The 21911-nt window shown below is 42.3% G+C and overlaps 1 long non-coding RNA gene and 1 pseudogene across 1 annotated transcript; both read right to left on the reverse strand.

Annotated features, from left to right (window-relative positions):
• Positions 1-534: 534 nt before the first annotated feature.
• Positions 535-2462, reverse strand: LOC480599 (annotated as a pseudogene).
• Positions 2463-3828: 1366 nt separating this feature from the next.
• Positions 3829-8091, reverse strand: LOC102151893. Its single transcript, XR_005364650.1, has 3 exons — positions 7933-8091; positions 5275-5375; positions 3829-4018 (listed from the first exon to the last, which is right to left on the reverse strand). It is a non-coding gene; the product is annotated as an uncharacterized LOC102151893 (long non-coding RNA).
• Positions 8092-21911: the final 13820 nt, after the last annotated feature.

Here is a 21911-nt window from a genome sequence, read left to right on the forward strand (position 1 = left end):
CTCAGGACTAAATGACCCAGATATTGTAAGTATAACGATACCATTCTGTTGAGTTCTGATGGAATATACCCTTGCAGATGGCAGACAAAGAAATGAACATTCCTACCCTTTAGTGACACCAACTGAAGAAAACATTTATCAAGCTCTAGGGGGAAGCCCTGAGAGCCCCTCTTCATTGGCTCATATTTAAATGATAGCCACTCCTAAACTGTGGAACTTAAACCTTGGCGAAAGTTCTTCCAAAAAAATCTCCTCACACATCCTAACTCCTCCTCATTTTCTCTCTCTCTCTCTCTCTTTTGGTGCCAATTTTAAATGCAGTTTTATTTAGACATTGCATTTTCCACTTAACAATACAGTGCTTATAAAGTGCAATGTTTATTTCCTTTCTCTGTGCACATATTCCATATTCACATATCAAGAATGCCCAGTATATTTACTATAGAAGCTTGACTTTAAAACTGCCATGGAATTTGCTACAAATTTGGGTCCTTCAAATGTGTGGAACAATGCTAGACCGGTCATCAGGTTGACTTATTCAACTTCTTCAATGGTAGTAGGCCCAGAGGAGGCACCACCAGAGAAAGGAGCTCCACCACCAGGAAAGCCTCCAGGCATTCCTTCCGGCATGCCTCCTGCACTCTGATATAGCTTCGTAATGATGGGGTTGCAGACTTTCTCCAGCTCTTTCTGCTGATGTTCAAATTCTTCCTTCTCTGCAGTCTGGTTCTTATCAAGCCAGTTGATGATTTCTTTGCACTTGTCAAGAATCTTCTGTTTATCTTCGTCATTGATTTTGCCCTGAAGTTTTTCATCTTCAATAGTTGCTTTCATGTTGAATGCATAAGACTCAAGTGAATTCTTGAAAGACACCTCGTCTCACTGCTTCTCATCTTCAGCTTTGTACTTCTCAGCTTCCTGGACCATGCGCTCAATGTCCTCCTTGCTCAAGTGGCCCTTGTCATTAGTGATGGTAATCTTGTTCTCTTTTCCTGTGCTCTTATGCACAGCAGACACATTGAGGATACCATTAGCATCAATATCAAAAGTGACTTCAATCTGAGGAATGCCACAGGGGCAGGAGGTATGCCTGTGAATTCAAACTTGCCAAGTAGGTTATTATCCTTGGTCATAGCATGCTCACTTTCATAGACCTGAATAAGCACACCAGGCTGGTTGTCAGAGTAGGTAGTAAAGGTTTGTGTCTGTTTGGTAGGAATGGTAATATTGTGCTTGATGAGCACAATCATGACTCCTCCAGCAGTTTCAATGCCAAGAGAAAGTGGGGTGACATCCAATAGCAGCAAGTCTTGAACATTTTCAGATTTGTCACCAGAAAGAATGGCTGCCTGGACAGCTGCACCATAAGCAACAGCCTCATCAGGGTTGATACTCTTATTCAGTTCCTTTCCATTGAAGAAATCTTGCAGAAGTTTCTGAATCTTGGGGATATGGGTAGAATCACCCACCAGGAAAATATCATGGATCTGAGACTTGTCCAGCTTGGCATCCTGAAGAGCTTTCTCTACAGGGTCCAGGGTGCCATGGAATAGGTCAGCATTTAATTCTTCAAACTGGGCACGAGTAATTGAGGTAAAGAAGTTGTTTCCTTCATACAGAGAACCAATCTCAATACTGGCCTGGGTGCTGGAAGAAAGTGTACGTGCTTAGCACGTTCGCAAGCAGTACAAAGACGATGGACTGCCCTCTTGTTTTTGCTGACTCCTCCTCATTCTCAATATTTTTTAATCCTACAGTGACCTTGGGGCTTTAAAGATGTTAAGCATGTTCACGGCCAATTTCCTTTTATAAATTCTGCACATAAGGTGATTTGGAGCCTTATTCTGGAATATCACCTCTTTCATGTTTTGGAACTCTGTCAAGACTATTTTAATCACCTCATTAGAGTCGGGATTATTTTAACTGAAGTAGGCTTTACCTCCTTCCCCTTCTAATTCTCATCTTTGTTTATTTCCTTGAGAAAATTTACCATAATGTATAGTTATCTTCTTTATTATTATATTATCTGTTTCTTCCTCTAGAGTGTGAAATTTGTGAAGGCATACAAATTGTCTATCTGGTTCCTATTGTATCCCCAATGCTAGCACAGCACTTGAGTCATGGTAGACACCTCCCAATACTTGCAAGAAGACTGAATAAATTCACCATTTATTCAGAGCCTCCTATTTCTCATCTGTTGGTTGATGTGGAAATCAAATGGGATCTTTGTGAAAATACTTTGTAAACTATTGGGTTCTATAAATCTTAGCTTCCAAATCAGATAGATACTGTTATTTCCCCCTTTTTACAGATAAGAAAAGTTTAGATGTCTTAAAGAAAGAAAATATGGTTTGTCAAGGGCCACACAGGCAGTAAATTGGCCAAATTCAGACTACAACCCAGGCCAGTTGTGATTGTGAAGAACATAGACAAGAAATTGTAAGTCTATTTTTACCTCCCATGGGTTTTTTTTTTTTGTATATTTTTTTATTGGAGTTCAATTTGCCAACATATAGCATAACACCCAGTGCTCATCCTGTCAAGTTCCCCCTTCAGTGCCCGTCACCCAGTCGCCCCACCTCCCCGCCCACCTCCCTTTCCACTATCCCTTGTTCATTTCCCAGAGTTAGGTGTCTCTCATGTTCTGTCACCCTCACTGATATTTCCCACTCATTTTCTCTCCTTTCCCCTTTATTCCCTTTCACTATTTTTTATATTCCCCAAATGAATGAGATCATATAATGTTTGTCCTTCTCCAATTGACTTACTTCACTCAGCATAATACCCTCCAGTTCCATCCACGTCGAAGCAAATGATGGGTATTTGTCGTTTCTAATGGCTGAGTAATATTCCATTGTGTGTGTGTGTGTATATATATATATATATATATATATATATAGTTACATATATAACATAATATGTATAACATATAAATGTTATATATAAAAAAATAAATGTTATATATATAACACAATAACATCATTACATATATATATATATATATATATATATATATATATATATAACATCTTCTTTATCCATTCATCTTTCAATGGATACCGAAGTTCCTTCCACAGTTTGGCTATTGTGGACATTGCTGCTATAAACATTGGGGTGCAGGTGCCCCATTGTTTTACTGCATCTCTATCTTTACCACCCATGTTTTATAATGGGGAAAACCAGAAGAGAGGGGCTGGCTTTCAGGATCCAGCTGAACTAGGATAGGCTAGGAAGGAGGATTTTCCTAGACTTCTGTTCTAGAGTCCTATAAAATTAGCACTAAGGCCATCAGCCCAACTATGTGATAATAACCATAACAATTGTAGTTAACATTATTGAATGTTTTCTGTATCAGGCACTATGCCAAGTACTTTACATGAACTAACTTCTTTTGTCCTTGTAGTTCTATGAGGTATATATTGTTATACAGATCAGAAAACTGAAGCACAGAAAGGTTAGGACACTTGCTGAAAGTCACACAATTGTGTAGTGGATCTGAGTTTGAAATTCAGAGCCAGAGCTCCTAACTACGACGCTATAATGCATAGGCCCTGGAGTTTGACACAGGATTAGAGGTAAGGCCCTGAAACTTATCTACCATATAACTTTGAACAAATTATTTAATCTCTCCAAGCCCCAGCATCCTTATATGTAAAATGGCATTGATGAAAAGCATAGTCACAAGGTAGTTGTAAGGATAAATTAGTTGATGCTTGTGGAGAATATAACACAGTTGCATACCAAGTGTTTGATAAATGTCATCTGTCTCCCACTCTGTCCTCTACTTTATCATCACCCTTAATCAAATAACAATGCAAGCAGTGTGGGTGCTTTTAACAATGATGATTTATTAAAAGAAATGACTCTTTTTCCTTTCCCCAACACATCTCTTGTAATCTCCACACACACGCCCCCATTTTCAACTGTCTTCCTGGTCAAGGAGTTCTGGTCATATCTTTGAAGATAGGAAGCGATGAGAAATTATTAGAGAAGGATGAGCCTTAAGATAAATCTTCATCTGAAAAATGGACCAAAAAATTATACATGAGACCTGCTGTTTTGGGGACCTGAAATTACAGAAGGCAATTGAGGTGACAGTTCCCAGTTCTTGGAATCAATAAGCACCTACAAAGAGCCAGCAAGGCCAAAAGCATCCCAAATGTTGTGGATGGATTGGATAGATAGTACCTTCTAAACACAAATGGGTAACTTAAAGTTTATGTTGATTCTCTTGTGTTAATATTACATTAGTTAATAAATACAATTTAATTTATAATCAAGACTGAATCATGATAACTTTTCATTGTGCATTTTTTTTCATTGGATGGCTACTGAAAATAAAGAAACTATCATGTGAAAATCCTGAAATATTTCTACAGAAGAGGGATTCTCCTAGGTCCATCTGGCAGTGTGCATCAGAGGCTTAAAATGAACATAGTCTTTGGTCATAAATTATAATTCTTGGAATTTATCCCAAGGAAATTACTAAGGGCATGTACATCAATTTAGTATTCATTATAACCATGTTAATAACATAAACAATAAACATATTAAATGTGTATTAGTGGAGATTACTAAGTATATGAGCATATATGATGGAATTCTATAAGGCTGTTAAAGGTGATGGTATAGAAGATTGGTGTTAAAGATCGTTCACCAACTATTTCTAAGTGAAATAATTAAGAAATCAAAATAGACACAAGATTATCTCATTTCAATTTATGTATTATATATTTGCATGTGTGTTTAAAATATGCACCAGGAACGCCTGGGTTGGCTCAGCTGTTGAGCCTTCCTCCCAGGGCATGATCCTGGAATCCTGGGATCGAGTCCCACATCAGGCTCCCTGCAGGGAGCTTGCTTCTCCCTCTGCCTGTGTCTCTGCCTTTCTCTGTGTCTCTCATGAATAAATAAATAAAATAAATAAATAAAATAAATAAATAAAATCTTTTAAAAAATTAAAAAATAAAATATGCACCAAAGTATTAAGCAGACATCATTTGGGAGTAGGGGATAATGTGACTGATTTTTATATTCTTTTTGTTCAAATAAATAGTCTGAGTTCTGTCCTGGATATACTGGGTAATGAAATTATTTTAAAGGTTTGGAAGCCACCATCCAGTGACAGATACTTCCTTTTCTTGGGAAAGGTATAAGAGGGAGAGGGCACAGAGACAGGCTTCTGTCCCACCCACTTCTGGAAAGTCCCATCACAGCCAACCTATCTAGCTTGGATGAGGTTTGAGGAAGAAGGGAAGGGCCTGATGTTTTTACCTGTCCTTAGGCTGGAGCACAGATGTGGCCACACCCATTGCTGACACAGTGCTCTCCTAGATCACAATCCTCGTCATTTGTGCAGAGCTCAACGCAGGTTCCTATGTCAGAACAGACCAGCTGAAAATGACCCTGCTTTAAGCACAGTTATCAGAGAGGACTGATTGAAAGAACCAGTTCCACTTTTGTCTTTTAGTTCAGTAAATAAGGGAATTTGTAAATGATTACTCACAGAACAATACTCATTAACATCTTCTATATTTTAGGTAAAAACAATGCATTCACATTCTCACAATAAAGGAAGGCCTATTTTAAAGAAGAGAATAACTGTGTTTGCAGAAGAGAAGTGTAAAGAAGCCCATTCATATGTCCTTACTTCACTCCTCTGCAGGAAAAGGGACAGAAGACAGGAAACATATTCACCAAATGTCGTCAAGGGTGCCCTGCAGTCACCCTGCAGGATGAATCTGACTTACAGTTGTGGCAGCTGGGGTGCACCGAGGTGAATCCCCCCTATTAGTAGTTACAGAAGTGGAATTAAATCGTGACCTGCCTGGCCCGAGGCCAAGTTCCCTCTGCTGTCCCACATGATGAAATAGACCCTAACATGAAGAGCACATCTCCCAATTTCAAGGAGTCATTCCTGACCTGAGTGGAAGCCCCCCAGGTTCCCAGAGCCTCAAAGATAGTCTTTAAGAACCAGTGAAGTAGGTCCAAGAAGCTGGTTAAGACTCCACAAGAACTTCTAGTTAAATGTATGCAGAGCTCTGGACAAACGTATGCTGTGCTTCTGTTGTGCTTGTGCTTTTGCTTCTACTCAACCAATATCAGGAGTTTCTCTACCTGATTTTGTGTCTGGACTTCTCTGGGTTTTTGTTTCCTCATTTGTAAAATGGAGCTCTTGGATCCAGCAGGGAAAATGAAATTCATTCTCCAGTGTCAACTCTGATCAGTAGAGATGACTATCCGATGCTACGTTGAGAAGGCTGGGATACCTTGTCCAGGCTCAGAAGGAAAAGAATGCTGTGATGACCAGCAGTGTAAGACTGTAAGAAGGGGGCCTGGTGGAATGTCTACAATATACTTGCAGACCTCAGAGAAAGTCAATACAACACCTCCATGCTTTTATTCTCTGTTGTTATGTATTGGTGAAAAGATTGCAGATTTTGTCCTCACTCATAATAGTTTGGTCATTCATTAAATCTGTTCATTTCTTACTATGCACACAGCATAGAGCTAAGTTATTCAGAAAATATAAAGATATAAAGTAGAGCAGCTTAGAATCTAACAATGGAGAGAAGACTTGTATTCAAAATATTAAAAACAAGGCAGTATGTGACAAGTGTCCTGAGAGGTTTCATGCAAAGGAAAAGGGGCTCAGAAGAGAGAGGACATTACTTCCAATTAGATAAACCAGAAAAGGTGAGTCTTGAAGTATAGGAATCTTTTTAAGGCAGAATTGAGGCGGGTAGTGGTGGTAGAGTCTTGTAGAAGAGAAAAGAATTACTAGAAAAAGTTCACAAGGGGAAATGTAACAGGGCCTGGAGTGGGAAGATGTGTGCAAGGCACCTAGTTTAAGGAAGCATTTGTACAACCCTGAGAGTGACCACCTCCTTAAATATGGCACCCTGGTGCCTCATCTCCTCATTCCTCTGTCTAAAATACAAGGAATACAGGAGGACTGGCAAATAAATGCAAGGTGGGATAAGGATAAGGGGGCAGTTGGAAGTCAGGCAGGAAAAGGAGGCAGGACATAAAGTTACCAGGGCCAGATTTTGAGGACCTGAGGAGTTTGGGTTTCATTTGGTAGGCCAAGGGAGGGATATGCCTGCAGTTCACTTAAGAAGACTATTCTGGTGTGAGGACACAGAATGGACCAGGATTCAGTGAGCAAGCAAACCTGAGAAGCAATCAAGGACCAGGAAGTGCTATCAGGAAACTACTGTGTTGGCCCAAGCATGGGGTAGTCAGGGCCGGACTTGCTGTGTGGCAAAGGGGAATGGAGAGGAAGGAGCACACGCAAGAAACAATTTCAAAGAACGGATGGTATTTGGCAACTGGTTTAAAGTGGGGGGAGGACAGCAAGGGAGAGAGAGGAGTTAAGAGTTGAATCCAAGAATCTTTAGGGAGAAGAAGGGGGCTACAGTGAAGATAATCCAGGAGAGAAGAAAGTTTAAGGATTGAGGGAGTTACAGATTTTCACTGCTGAGGAGAGCCAAGAGATTTGCAGATTTGCCAGCAGATCTTGGGAGTGAAATTCCTGGAGATTGCTGGGGACAGGAATGGTGACACTCAGTCTTCAAGGGGTAAAGGAATGAGTTGTGGAGTAGTAAGGGCAGAGAGTTAAGACTGCTCCCTTGAGAATGTTGGTAGTAAAGGGAAAAGTGTAGAATGAGATGATTCACATTTAACATGATTAAGAAAATGTGTTCTTTAGTGATCTGATCTATTTGTAGCAAGAGACCAAGAAATCCAGGGGGGAAAGAGACACTGGGGAAGATGGCAGGTGGCTGATGGGGGAGCAAAAGGGAAGAGTGGCGAGTCCAGCCACAGGAACCAGCCAAGAAAAGGAGGGGGAATAATGGAGACAGAAGGAGAGAGGTACAGCAGTCAAGGTGGCTCCTGGACTCAAGTATCTTGCCTTCTGCCCAGACTCACCTAGAAGTCTCAATGGTCTTACCGCAGCCTGGAGCTCCTGTACCTCTGAGCTGAGGGTGAGAAGCATCACCAGAAGGAGGAAGCCCCCCAACTTCATGTTGCTGTCGGAAGTCTTCGGTAAAAAGGCAGCAAGACTGAGAACAGCTGAAATTTATGCTCCTCCACCCACTGAGCCGGAACACAAGGCCAGGGGTGGGACTAGGGATGAGAACCTAAGCCCTGCCCAGAAACTACTTCTGAAGAACTCACACCAGTAGGTCTCCTGAGTAAGGCCTCATTGTTGCCCAAGATAGTCTCTGAGCCAAAGGAACACCCTTCTCTGGCAGATGAGTAAGAGTCTCCTAAAGCAGGAAAGCTGTGAGTGACAGAGAAAGGGGTGCAGTGGGTGAGGGTGACCACTGACTCTTATCATGTACTTTATCCACTCATTCCTTTTTCAACACAAGTAAATGTCTCCTCTGGGCCAGGCACATGCTAGGCACGGAATACACCCTTATAGAATTTACAATTAAGAACTGGATATTGGCAAGGGTGCAGCCCCCTATTTCACTTCTCCCCCCCCCCCCCCCCCCCCCCCGCCGGCTCTGGGACCTAGAGTCTCTGGTATTGAGGACAGAGAGTGAGGAGAACCGGCAGGGATGCTCCTAGGTCACCGGCTAGTGGGAATGAGGCCCCGTTAGTTTTCTGGGTTGGTCTGATTTAGGCAGCTGTGGTTGTCTTTGCCTATATATGTCCTTTTCTTGACATAGGATTTCATTTTATCTTGTTCACCTTCTTTTATGAGAACCCTAACTCTCAACATACAAGATGTCTCTCATCAGGCAGCACTCGGGTAGAAGGGAGGAAGGGCAGGGTAGCTACAGCAACCAACCATCTGGGAGTGAGATTTCATTTCCCCCTTCTTGTAAGTGTTCTTAAGCTACATAAGTGATTTTCTGAAACCTATACTCCCCTTGGTTTATTTGGAGGAATACGCCCTCCTTCCTCCCCAGTGGCAGTAGGGGCAGAGGCACATGTAACTTCTGACCATGAATATTGTGTCCCATAAGATGTCTTATTTGATGTCGTATAAGGATGACTGGCTGCTTGGGAATGGCAGGATTAGTTTGCAGATTCTTATAGCTCTAGGGAGAGGGTTGACTTCTTTTCAATCCCCATCACTTCAAGTAGAGTCCTTGACATTTTACCTGGGGCCCTGGTTTTTAATTCTAGGGCTACAGAAAGAGACCCTCCCTATCATGCTTCCTCTGTCACAGTTCCTGAAATGACACCAGTGAGAGGTCCTTTGGGCAAAGAACTGACATCATAAACTGCTAGTAACCCCATGTAGGTTAAGAAATACAGTTACAGGTTATTCACAAAGCAATTTTGCCAACTGCCTCAACTCAATCCTGCCTATCCCAAAGCTGAAGTTGGTTGGTGTCCAATTTCTATAACAGAGTCAGAGCCAGAGAGAAACATTTAAGAGGTCCTAAACACTGAAAAAACTATAATGATGTTCTCCATGTGCAATTCCAATTTTTAAAAAATGCTTAACTTTGAAATAAAAAAATATTTTGAAATAATTTTGAAATTTCAATGAAACTCAAAAGTATGTTGAAATTAAGCCTGTTTCCTTTTAGATGTCCTTTTTTCCCTGATTTTACTTTGGGTGCCTTGTTTTGCCAGTGCCCTAAGCACATGCTTTGTTTGTCCTTTGGGTTACTCAGAGCTGAATAGGGCCTTGGCAATGCAGCCCTAGCTGGCTTCCCTGCCTCCTTCCTTCCTCTTCACCCTGGCACTCTGGGCTGCTCTGGTTGCTGCCCCTTGCCAGTACATCATACTCTGTTCTTTGAACTTGGAACACCTTTTCCCTTTCTTTTCCTGCCACGTCTTGCCAGGCTTAGCGCAAACATCACTGCTAAAACCCTCCTCAACCCTGGGAGGGGTAACTTTATACTTGTCTGATCATAGCACTTAGCACACTACATTACAATTAATTATTATTATTTTTACATATCTCTTCTGTGAATATCCTGATGGCTAGGATGAGGGAGTCATCCTATGTATATTTTGTCTTCTGTGCTCAGTGATAAGCATTTACTTTGCTCAATGATCATTAAATGAACACATAGTAGAGACAATGAGAAATGAATGGGAGTTTTTACTAAAGGTTGGGAGAGAGAAGAGTGGGAGAGTGGAAGGGGTTTTGGTGCATGGGGTTGAGAATGGGTCTGAATAGCACCCATTGTGCACCTTTTCATTGCCCGAATGGAAGCCCCATAAAGGCACTAATAGCAGGACAGACATGGTATTGCAGCTTGATAAACTTTCATTTGAATCCTTCCATGTGGTCATTTCCTGGGTGTGTTCGTGGGCAAATATTAATATTAGTGAATGAAAAAATTGCTTTAACGTTTTTTTGGAAAAAGCCTTATTGATCTCTTACTCTGTATCACACCCTGTATAAATGCTGGAGATGTGGTATGAACAAGGTGGACTTACTCTTACAAAGGGAGAGGTAAACATTCAACAGCACACATGCTAGTATGAAACGAAGAAAATAATCTGTTTATATAAGCAAATTTTGAGCAAATGTCCCCCAGGCCTATCAAGGGGAGTGACGTTTGCATTTAAACTTGATTGTGCTCCCAATCTGCCACCCCCCCAAAAAAAAATCAGCAACCTTCAAAGGGTTCCCCACCCATGATTCTTCCTGCTTCTCAAGCCATATATTGGAGGAAATGTGACCACTTTGGAACCCTAAGTTTAAAGTCAATCCAAAAAGTACTAGATATTTTCAATCCCACATTTAGAATGCTGCAGGAGAGAATTTGATGGTCAGATTGTTGATGATACAAACAAAGTTCCTGAGGGCCCTATGTGTGTGTGTTCAGGGGGGACAATTGAGGGAGCCATTGTAATTAGGAAGATACCCCATATAGTTTCCAATACAGACGAGCACTATTACTTCCCTTTTACAGGTGAGAAAATGAAATCACAGAGGTTTAGTAACATACCCAAAATAATACAGCAGAACTAAGATCAAACGCCAAAGACTGCTCTTAACCGGTACACATTACTGTCAGGCCAGGTCCAAGTTCCTAGAAAATAACTTTGACTTCTTTGTGGGACACAGGTAAATGGGTTTTGAAGACATGGCAATAGGCCTGGTGCTAAGGTTTCATTAGCAGAGCACAACTGCTTTGCTACAGTGGATTCTGATGCCCAGTCAGGTTAAAGGTAGGACTCATCCACCTAAAACTGTAACTTTGATTTTAAGAGAGTTGAGGAACAGCAATATGATCCTTATTTCTGGCTGTTCACTAAGGCTGATACGAGTATAGCCCAATGCATAAATGTGAGGACTCCAGGGTGCAACAGATCCAGTTTGCCTCTGGCTCCACTACTTGGTAGCTATAACACCTTGGGAAAATTAATTTCCCTTTCTGAGCCTCACTTCCTCATCTGTAAAGCAGGCACTATAATTCCTACCTCATTGGCTTGGTGGGCAAATTAAATAAACATATATGTACATATATCTACTTCTGGCACAGTCCTCAAAACTGGCAGCTACCATTATAATTAATTTCTATGAAGGGGAATGCATGGGGGTGCCTGGGTGGCTTCTGCTTGGGTTGTGATCCCAGGGTCCTAGGACTGAGTCCTGCATCAGGCTCCCCACAAGGATCCTTTTTCTCCCTCTGCCTATGTCTTTGTCTCTCTGTCTCTCATGAATAGACAGCATAGAAAGAAAGAAAGAAAGAAAGAAAGAAAGAAAGAAAGAAAGAAAGAAAGAAAGAAAGAAAGAAAGAGAAAGGAAGAAAGAAAGAAAAGGAATGTACGGCTTTCTATTCCCAATAGCAGGGCACTTATAGACAGCCCATGCAAAAATGTACCAGCTCATTAAGGAAATATCACAAAAGAAAGGGGAATCAGAACCTGTCCATATTTTATGCTGAACCATGAAGAGACTGCAAGACTTAACTGATATTACTATCCATTCAACAACTGTATGTGGGCTCATGATTCCCATCTGAAGGTCAGGAAACGTAGCATGTGACCAAGTTTTGCCTAATGAGGGTCAATTAAGTCATAATCTTATATCATTTCTCCTCAAAGTGGTAAAGAGCATAGTACCTTAGAAGGTACTGTCCCCATCCAAAGAGTCCTTGCTCCAGATAAGAGCCTTTGCAGGACAAGGAGCTCATTATCAGCAATGCCTAGTGAACATTCACCTGCTCCAAATACCAGCTCTGCTGCTCCCTGAGCTATTCAATTAGAGCGTGAGACCAAGGTGGAGGTGACCTGGAGAGGATAACATCTGATCCTCAGAAGAATGCTAAACATGTGTCCTCTTTGTGCTGTGTCAAATCTAGATCATGTAGCAGGCAAGAGTCTGAGCTCAGGGGTTATACCCTGATTCCCACTCAGTAGCTATGTGACCAGGGACAAGTTACTGAACCCTTGGGAGGCTCTGTTTCCTCCCCTGTAAAGCGAGCATAAGAATACTACCTGCCCCACAGTGTTGGGATGAGAATTCAATGAGAATTATGTTTATAATTCAGCACCATATCTGGAAGACAGCAAGCACCTTATAATTATAGCTATTTTCAGAATCAGTGTCAGTGTTATTTAAAAAGAAGTTCTTTTATTTTTAAGATTTTATCTATTTATTTAAGAAAGAGAGTGTGACCACACAAGTGGTGGGGGAGGGGCAACAGGAGAGGGAGAAGCAGACTTCCTGCTGAGCAGTGAGCTGGACAGGAGGCTCCATTCCAGGACCTTGAGATCCTGACCTGAGCTGAAGATAGCCCCTTAACCAATGGAGCCACCCAGGCACTTCTAAAAAGGAATTCTTGCTTATAACTAAATGTACTTAGGTTTACACCTCAGATTGTGTGACCTTGGTTAAGTCATTCCATCTTTGTGGGATGAAAGGCTCCTCATTGCTAAGAGCTGTTGCTAGAGCAGGAAGCTCACAAGTACCTCCCAACCCCCTTTTGAAACCCCTTGGACGTGAGCACTTCTCCTTTACACAGACACAGGTGTATGCTTCTTTAAATGAAGTGAATTCTATATTACCAGTGCTCTTGAGCATTGCTATGTGGGCAGCAAGATGCCGGGGTGAATACCAGTGAATGCAGGAGCAGAAGAGGCCCCTTGCAAAGGAGCTCTGGAAAAGAGGACAGCATGTGAGTAGAGATGGAGGTGGCACTTGAGATGCCACCCTGGGCTTCCTCTTCCCATACAATGCCTTGTGCCCCTGCCTTCCCCACTCCCTTCCCCTCCTGCTCATCTTTGTACCCGCATCCTTCTATCCATTTCCTTGTTCTCGCATTGGCAAGCAGTGGCTGATTGGATTTGCCAATCACCTTGCAAGTTTGGAGGGCAGACCCTGAAGCTCTATGCTGAGAGTGGGGAGGGCTGCAAGGAAGAGGACACCCTCATGCCATATTGCTATGTGGAGTCTCCTTTGATGACAATGCAGATGGGCAGAGAGAGGCTGATGTCCTTACCCTTCCTCCCACTGAGATGGGCCAGGGTGTGGAACCTGAGTCAAGATACAGGTATTTGGAAGCTTAAGCCCTGATGTGGGCAGCTGACCTTTCAGGATTATACAGATCCATGTTTAATATTGAGTAATGGTGTATCTTCAAACAAGCTCTCTGAGCCCAAGTAAAATAGTTTCCACCTAATAATCAAGACTGTTAAAGAACAGAGGCCACTTTTATTCTAAGTTTTATTTGTTTAAGTAATCTCTACACCCCACGTGGTACTTGAACACATGACCCTAAGATCAAGGGTGGCAAACTCTTCCACAAGAGCCAGCCAGGTGCCCTAGAAGAGAGGCCACTGTGAATGGCAGAAGGAAAGAGAGTGGACTGAAAGGGAATAGGTACTTACTGAGCACCTCTGTATGCCAGATTTTACAAACATACACATATACAAATTGGATATTATAGATATCTATTTTAAATAGTATATATAAATTTATCTTTAAACTACTATATATATGCATTCTATCTCCCCCTTAAAAACAAAAAGTAAAAAAAAATAAAAATAATTAAATAAAAAATAAAAGTACTCTCCACAATTATTGCCATTACATATGAAGAGAAGGCCCTCTCCAGTAACTTCCTAATTACTCAGGTCCTCCTGATCTAAATCCTAAGCTCTCTCCTCCACACACAGTTATGCCTTTTCCTTACACATAGCTATTCACCAGATGTTAGATCCAAAAATTAATATTGCAGGGCTCAGAGCCTGGTCTATGAACAGGGAACCTCTCTACTTCTCCCCCAGTCTTCATAGAATTATTTAGAATTCCTCATCTGGTCATGCTATCTGAAATGCTAACAAGTAGAGATTCCCTTAGGTAAAAACGCCTCCTACCATGTTCAGGTGCAGGAAAAACCCCATATCTGAGTATAACAACTTTTTCCCTCCTTCCACCTTACATAGAATCCTCAAGCCTTCTTTTATTACAGCTTCTCAGAAATGTTGATCCAGCTTTTATGTAGACATTTTTGTTTTTCCTTTTGAAAAACTGTTTGGAAGAACATTCTTCTTATAAGGATGGCTCTGTGGAATGTCTAAGTACTATGCAGCCTTGGCCACAGTCAGGAAGGCCAACCTCCACAGGAGCAGCAGGTAGACTCATGTCTTCTTCTTGAGAACAGTACATTACAGTTCCCACCTTCCCCCACAGTTAGCTATGGCCATGTGATTGAGTTCTAGGCAACAGAATGTGAACAGAAGTGATATGCACTACCTCTAGGGTGAGGCGCCCAACTTCCCCTCCCTTCCTACCATGCGCAACCCTGCATTCCTTTCTTCCACTTGCTAGCCTGAGCACATAGACAAATGATCTTGGAAGCCAAGTATTGAGATTGGTGAATCAAGATGGAAGGTGCTTGGTCCCCAAATTACCACTCAGAAAAAAGCTGTCTGTTGTTCAAGAATACACATTTTAGATTTCACACCATAAGGGAGTAAACCTCAGTTGAAGTAAGCCCATAAGTCTTGGGAGTTTATTTGTTGTAATAACTAATTAATGTAATGTGAATTCTAATCAGTCACATCCCTTTTGACAAACCAGTTTGATCTCTTTCTCCTGTCCAGCCTTTCCTGCCCCCAGCTCCTCTCTCCCCATCCACACTGCACTGCTAAACAGAGAGGCTGGCCACTTTTTGAGATTTCTAATTTCTTGAAGTCACTATTGATATTTTGTGAATAATGGTGGTGGTACAGCTGTTATGAAATACTACATTCTTACTGCATTTAAGGAGTATCAGCCCATGTTGTCATTTAGATGTAACTTTATTTCTTCCTACAGGCTGTGGTGGGATGGGGGTGGGGCTCGAGGACTTTGGGGCTATACTATCATGCATTGTATTGGCATAGTAGAGGGAATATTTGTGAGCCCTGGGATTTCATGAAACTGAGAAAGTGAAGCTCAATGAAAAAGAGAAAAGGGGTAGGATGATACATATTTTAGATTTGGACCTATTTGAAATATGCACAGATTTCTGGCCCGCCAGTAACTTTCCACAGCACCGACCCCAGTGCACTGGTAGGAAGCAGCTGCTTCCCTGGGCAGCATCATGTGCCATTTAGACCTCAGCAACATTGTAAGCCACCGTCAGGTGAGATGGTACTACTGTTAAAACCCAACCCTACAGGTCCCCTCTTAATCTCTCAAAGTTTTAGGAGGACCCAAGACCCATAGCCTCTATTTTAGGAACTATTTAATTAACTTGGTACAGAGAGACTGCATAATCGGTCCAGGTCTTTCAAACTCTCGGTCTCCCAAATGTTAATCAAGATCCCATAACAAGTCACTAACCATGTTAAGAAACCCTCCAGTTCTATTCCTAAGGCCCCGATACTATCAGTGCTTCCCTTCACGGGAGAGTAAGGAGTATACATGCTTTCAAATTGGTTGGTTGCCAGATAATACACATCCTAATTATAATTTCTGGAGGAAGTATAGGAAAAAAAGAGGGTGTTTTGGAGCCACCAGGATCTGGATCTAAAAGCAGGCTCTACTACATCCTAATAATAATCTACTACATCCTTGGCAATTAGTCTCAGCAGGTTTCTTCAAGGATTAGAGGCTCAGATTATTCACTCCTGGGGCTATTTGTAAGGATAAGGAAATAACTTAGAGAAAAAAATCTAACACCTGATATATTATATAAAATATTTTCCTTTTCTAAATGCATGTCTTATCCCCAGTTGGGTGTTAAACCCCCAAAGCTAAGAGGCTATTCTTTACAATCTCTGTGGAGCACAGGAATGGTGACTAGAAGAGCAATTCAGTTATCACTGCCTTGGGCATTATTCTCCAGACTAGTCACTGGACCATCCATCCTACTGGCTCCTGAGATCATTCACTGTGGGGTGTGCTGGCTTTCGGTTCCTAGTGCCCTGCTCGGAGGACTCCAGCATGAGGTGATGTTCAAGCTACATGTGTCTCTGGTAAAATAGCAACTTCCAGCCACAGCAGGCAAGAATCAGCCTGGGCAGGTATGAAGATTGGTGGAGTGATTGAACAGACCTCTGTTTGGGTGTGAGATATAGGCTAACTTGTTCATACCCATGTTCCTTCTGGCCCTTGCTGAGGAATAATTTGGTAACTTACTGATTTTTCATTTTTGTTTTAAGACTACTTCCAGGTTTTTCAAGGTTTACAAATACTTCTAAGCAAGATTTTATTTATCTGTCTTCATAGTCTTCTAGACCTGGGAGAAGGGACATCGTTTCTAATTTTCACAGAGGTAACACTGGCCCCCTTGCAGCCAACTTGTGTGTGTGTGTGTGTGTGTGTGTGTGTGTGTGTTATTGTGTGCACGCACATGTTGGGCCTGAAGCCATTGTCTGGGCAGGACTAGGCCTCCAGTCAGTCTAAGGTATGCAAACAGGATGTGTTGCTCTTACCATTGTCTTGGGCTGGCACACAGACGTGGCTGCATCGGCTACTGACACATGGCCAGTCAACCCCACAGTCCCAGTGTCCTTGGCACTATTCCACACAGAGACCTACCACCAGAAAATGAGAACTGTCAAGCCTGGCAGGAGAGCAGGGGGGGGCTGTTATTTGTTTAAACTTTTGTTCAATTCAAAATATATAGATATCTGCATAGTTTGCACTATTATAATATATAATATTTATTCATATTAACTTTGAGAGATTAAGAGGGGACCTGTAGGGTTGGGTTTTAACAGTAGTACCATCTCACCTGACGGTGGCTTGCAATGTTGCTGAGGTCTAAATGGCACATGATGCTGCCCAGGGAAGCAGCTGCTTCCTACCAGTGCACTGGGGTCAGTGCTGTGGAAAGTTACTGGTGGGCCAATATTCATAATATATTTTCATTTTTAAAAGACAAAAAACACTCAACTATATAAAGTAAAAAGTCAGTCTCCCTTTCCCGAACCCACCAAGTCCACTTCCCAGGAGGTATCCACTGTTTCTGATTCTACTCCTTCCAGAATTTTCTCCGTGTTTTTACAAATATAAACAGAAAAACATCAATAATATACCTAAATACACACATAAAATGTTAGCAGACATTTGTCTACTAAGTTACAAATATGTGGGGTGTAAATGCCTAACGAAGGCATTTACAACATACATCAAAACTTTCAATTGGACGTTTGGCAATGCCACTTTTAGGAATTTCTCCTAAAGAAATATGATTTCAGGACACCTGGGTGGCTCAGCAGTAAAGTGTCTGCCTTTGGCTCCGGGCGTGATCCCGGGGTCCTGGAATGGAGTCCTGCATCAGGCTCCTTGCAGGGAGCCTGTTTCTCCCTCTGCCTGTGTCTCTGCCTTTCTCTCTGTGTCTCTCATGAATAAATAAAATCTTTTAAAAAAAAGAAATATTATTTCACTCAAGGACATTTGTCTTGTACTTGTTACAGAACTTTAGCCTCAAATGACAGAATTTCTAAGTGTAGCAGGACAAGGTGTGGAAAATAAGGCATACCTATATACTAACACAATAAAGCCATTTAAAACATATGGTAGAACTGTATTTATTGATTAGGGATGATTTATTGATTAGGGATGACATCACATTTGTGAAAATCATAAATACATGTTCATTTCCTAGATTTTTGTTGGCTTGTTTATATGTTTCTATTACTATAAGATCTTTAAGGACACAGACCTCTCCTTAATTATCCTTCCAGTGCTTAGCACAGTAACCACAAATAAACCTCTATGCATTGTGAAATCTGCAAAAGTGTGTGTGTGTGTACACATTTGTGAATTATGGAAACTTTTATTTAAATGTTAACATGGGGGATCCCTAGGTGGCGCAGCGGTTTGGCGCCTGCCTTTGGCCTAGGGCGCGATCCTGGAGACTTAGGATCGAATCCCACATCGGGCTCCTGGTGCATGGAGCCTGCTTCTCCCTCTGCCTGTGTCTCTGCCTCTCTCTCTCTCTCTGTGACTATCATAAATAAATAAAAATTAAAAAAAAATAAATGTTAACATGGTTGTCCAGGTGGTAGGATGATGGATAATTTCTTTTTTATTAGTAGTATTTCTATATGGGCATGCATTACTTGTATAATGAAGTAAAAGAAGAGGTTTCTGTGCTCAGAAAGTAGAGACACACAGTGCCATGTCATGCTAATCCCTCAGAAATGACAAGCCTGAAAGCAGAGACCATGGGGATTAACCACCCAAGAAAGAGAAGTGTGGGCAGAGCTAAGCAAGTCTCCCTGGGTTACGTGGGGCTTGGGGATCCGGGCAGAGCTGAGAAGTAGATTGGACCATATCCCCTCCTGATAGACTGTTCTCCAGCCCTCACACTCCTGGTTGCCTTGGCAGAGAGCCACGTAGGCTCCTGACATCAGAAAAGACCCAGTGAATACAAAGGCAACTCAGACGCAGATATCTGGAAGCAGGCCTGCTTATAAACAGTATATAGTACATAATGTAATATGATGTGAAATAGGACATAATGTGAAAATAAGTCTAAATCGGCATACTTATAGAAGAAATTGAAATAATGTTCACCCAGCTACTAATGGCGATTATTTCAAGAGGGTAAGAGTGTAGGCAGAGTTATCCCTTTTGGTTTAGCTCTTGCAAGAAAAGTGTAACTTTAATAAAGAAAAAAACACAAAAATTTAAAAATGAGGAAAATTCAGAGAAATAAGCTTCAGCTTTTTGGCCAATGCGTTGATCAGCAGGAAAACAGAAGGAGAAGACACACGACACACACCCATATGGATTCAGCTCGGATTGGTTCTGCTGGGACCATATACATCTGAGTGTCTTTTGGGAGGCATAACAACTGGGCTTTTTTGCAGGGAGGTGACCAGTGAGCCTTCAAGGCAGAAACTCATAAACAGTTGAGGAATCATATCATCCCTGACCTCCCAGGCATCTGATGCCTTCATGACTCCCACCTTTGCATCTACAAAGGTGGCTTCTTCCCTCCTGGGTGTCGTAGGGTGGCATGATACCCAGTGTGGTTCCCAGTTAGGGCCTCTGTCACCAAGGAGACAGTGCTGCTGCTCAGCCCCCTGAGCCCTGGTGCCTCCTGAGATCTCTTGCTGTTTGTGACACCATTCCAGATGTAGTGGCAGGAGCCAACACCAGGTCTTTCCAGTGTCTGAAGTCTGACACATGGCAAACTTCATTGCCTTCTCTTCCCTTTCTTGGGGTCAGTGAGAAAATGCACCACATACTTAGAATGGCAGAGGAGTACTTGATCAAAGGCTAATTTGAGCAAAAGCCACCTTGTATCATTGAAGCTGTAAAATCAAGGACTGTGACGAAGGTATTAAAGTCACCAGATCTAGGACGAGATCCCTCCGTCATCCTGGCCACAGCAGAAGCACAGCCTAGTCCCTTCTCTGGCAGCGAGGCCAATGGCATGCTTGAGGGGCCTGAGTGGCCATTGTAACCAGCATCCTTTAGGTTCAAAGCAGTATCTCCTCCCATCTAAGTGGCTTGGCCGAGTTTGCAACTTGTGCTTTAGAGTCATATATCATATCAGGATCAAGACCTTAATTATTAATGGCTCACAGATTAAGAAATCATATTGAACAAGAAAGAAAATCATTCAGAGGGACCAAAGGTTTGGTCTGGGGCACTGGTTGAGGGTAAACTGGGGGCCGTGGGGTGCAGCTTGCCAAAGGACTTCTCAAAATGTTCTGATGCACTATGTAGAGAATTGTGCAGAAAGGTGGCCAGGGAGATGGGAATAGGGTGCCCATCAAAGAGCAAGACAAACTAAAGAGAATATGCAACCAAAGCCTTCCAAGGGGATTCGGAGTGGGGCCAACTCTGCTTTGTGCTCCAGTAGAAAAACATGAGAAAGGGAAGCTGCGCCAAACCCCGGCCACCTGTAGGGGGAGGCAACATCCTTGACTCTGTCCACCAGCTGAGACACCGGTATCCGTGGCTTTGGGAAACCAGGCTAATGTGGGGGCAAGCTTTGCTTCAGTGAGCCTGGCTGTAAGGCCTCAGGCCAGGATCAGGCCTGACAGGAGGGGAGTTCAGGCCCTAGACTGCCTGCTCCGGGTTCCTGTCTACAGGATGGTATAACTTACATGATTTATTCTCTGGTCTGCAAGAACATTCGGTGAATGAGCTCATCTCCTGTATGATTTCCAGAAGGAAAGAGATCATCTCTGTCACCATCCTGTCAGCTGAGCCAGTGGACAAACACTGGCTTCCTGAAGAGTCTGTTTCTTCTCCAGGATAGTTTTCTGGTTTGGAATGGGGAGTTTCTTACACAAATCAAATACAGTAATTTGACAGTTGAGGCTGAGCCATATCAAATAAACACTGTGTCACCTGAGAGTCACATCTGCTCCTTTCCCAATTTTTGTTTCATTTCCTTCTCCTGGGCGACATGAATTAAATTTCCTTATTTAGGGGGGAAGTGGCAGGGAGGAGAGGACCCTTAGACTCATTCTGCTCACCCTAGCTCCCCTGAGTTCTGCTACAGAGCAGCCCACACCCTGGCAGTCACTTGTTTCCTGAGTACTTATGCTTCGCTGGATGCTTATTCCACATATACTCACAGGTTTCATTTAATCCTCATGAAATGCAGTCACTGAGATATAATTTTCTGGGGCTCAGAGATAAGAAAATGAAGGATTATATAAATTAAATGCACTTCCTAAGTGTCAGGACAACATTTTGAAATCAAGTCAAAATCCCATGTGATGTTACAATGTTTTCTGTTACCTCCTTCTTTTCCCTACAGGTCATTTTCCTTACAAATTATGGGCGAGGGTTGGGGCCAAATACATTATTACCTTAGCTCCTGTGGTCCTCACCACACCCCTCAGAGATAGGCTTCACCCCATTTTGCAGACAAAGAATCCAAGATGAAGTAACTTGACCTGAGCCCCACATGGGTGAGTGGTGAAGGTGGGATGGGAAGGTTCCAGAGCCCCGTGCTTCCCACTCGGCCAAGCACAGACCTGGAATACATCCTAACTCATTCATTGTCTGTGTTCCCAGCCACCAGTGTGATTTGTAGACCGCTTAAATCTGAGGAGCTGCAGTTTCTTCACGTGGACATAATAAGGAGGGTCACAAGATTTAGCAAGAATGGTGATCCTGGAGTCCTGGGATCGAGTCCCACATCATGCTTCCTGCATGGAGCCTGTTTTTCCCTCTGCCTGTGTCTCTGCCTCTCTCTCTCTCTCTGTGTGTGTGTGTGTCTCTCATGAATAAATAAATAGAATCTTAAAAAAAAAAGATTTAGCAAGAATTATCACTGAGGCATCGCTTAGAATAGCAGCAATAAACAGAACAACAAAGCAACACCCCCCTCCTGGAATGTCCACTAGAAGGTGATCTATTGAGGCGACATGGTGTATTCCATTTGGTGGCATAGAATAAAGTAAGTCAACTAAATGAAGAAATGTATTCAATTTAATAATTTTTTAACATATTTTTTACTGGAGTTCAACTTGCCAACATATAGCATATCACCCAGTGCTCATCCCATCAAGTG

This window comes from Canis lupus, chromosome 9, assembly GCF_011100685.1.
Source record: "Canis lupus familiaris isolate Mischka breed German Shepherd chromosome 9, alternate assembly UU_Cfam_GSD_1.0, whole genome shotgun sequence".
In the NCBI taxonomy this organism is placed as follows: domain Eukaryota; kingdom Metazoa; phylum Chordata; class Mammalia; order Carnivora; family Canidae; genus Canis; species Canis lupus.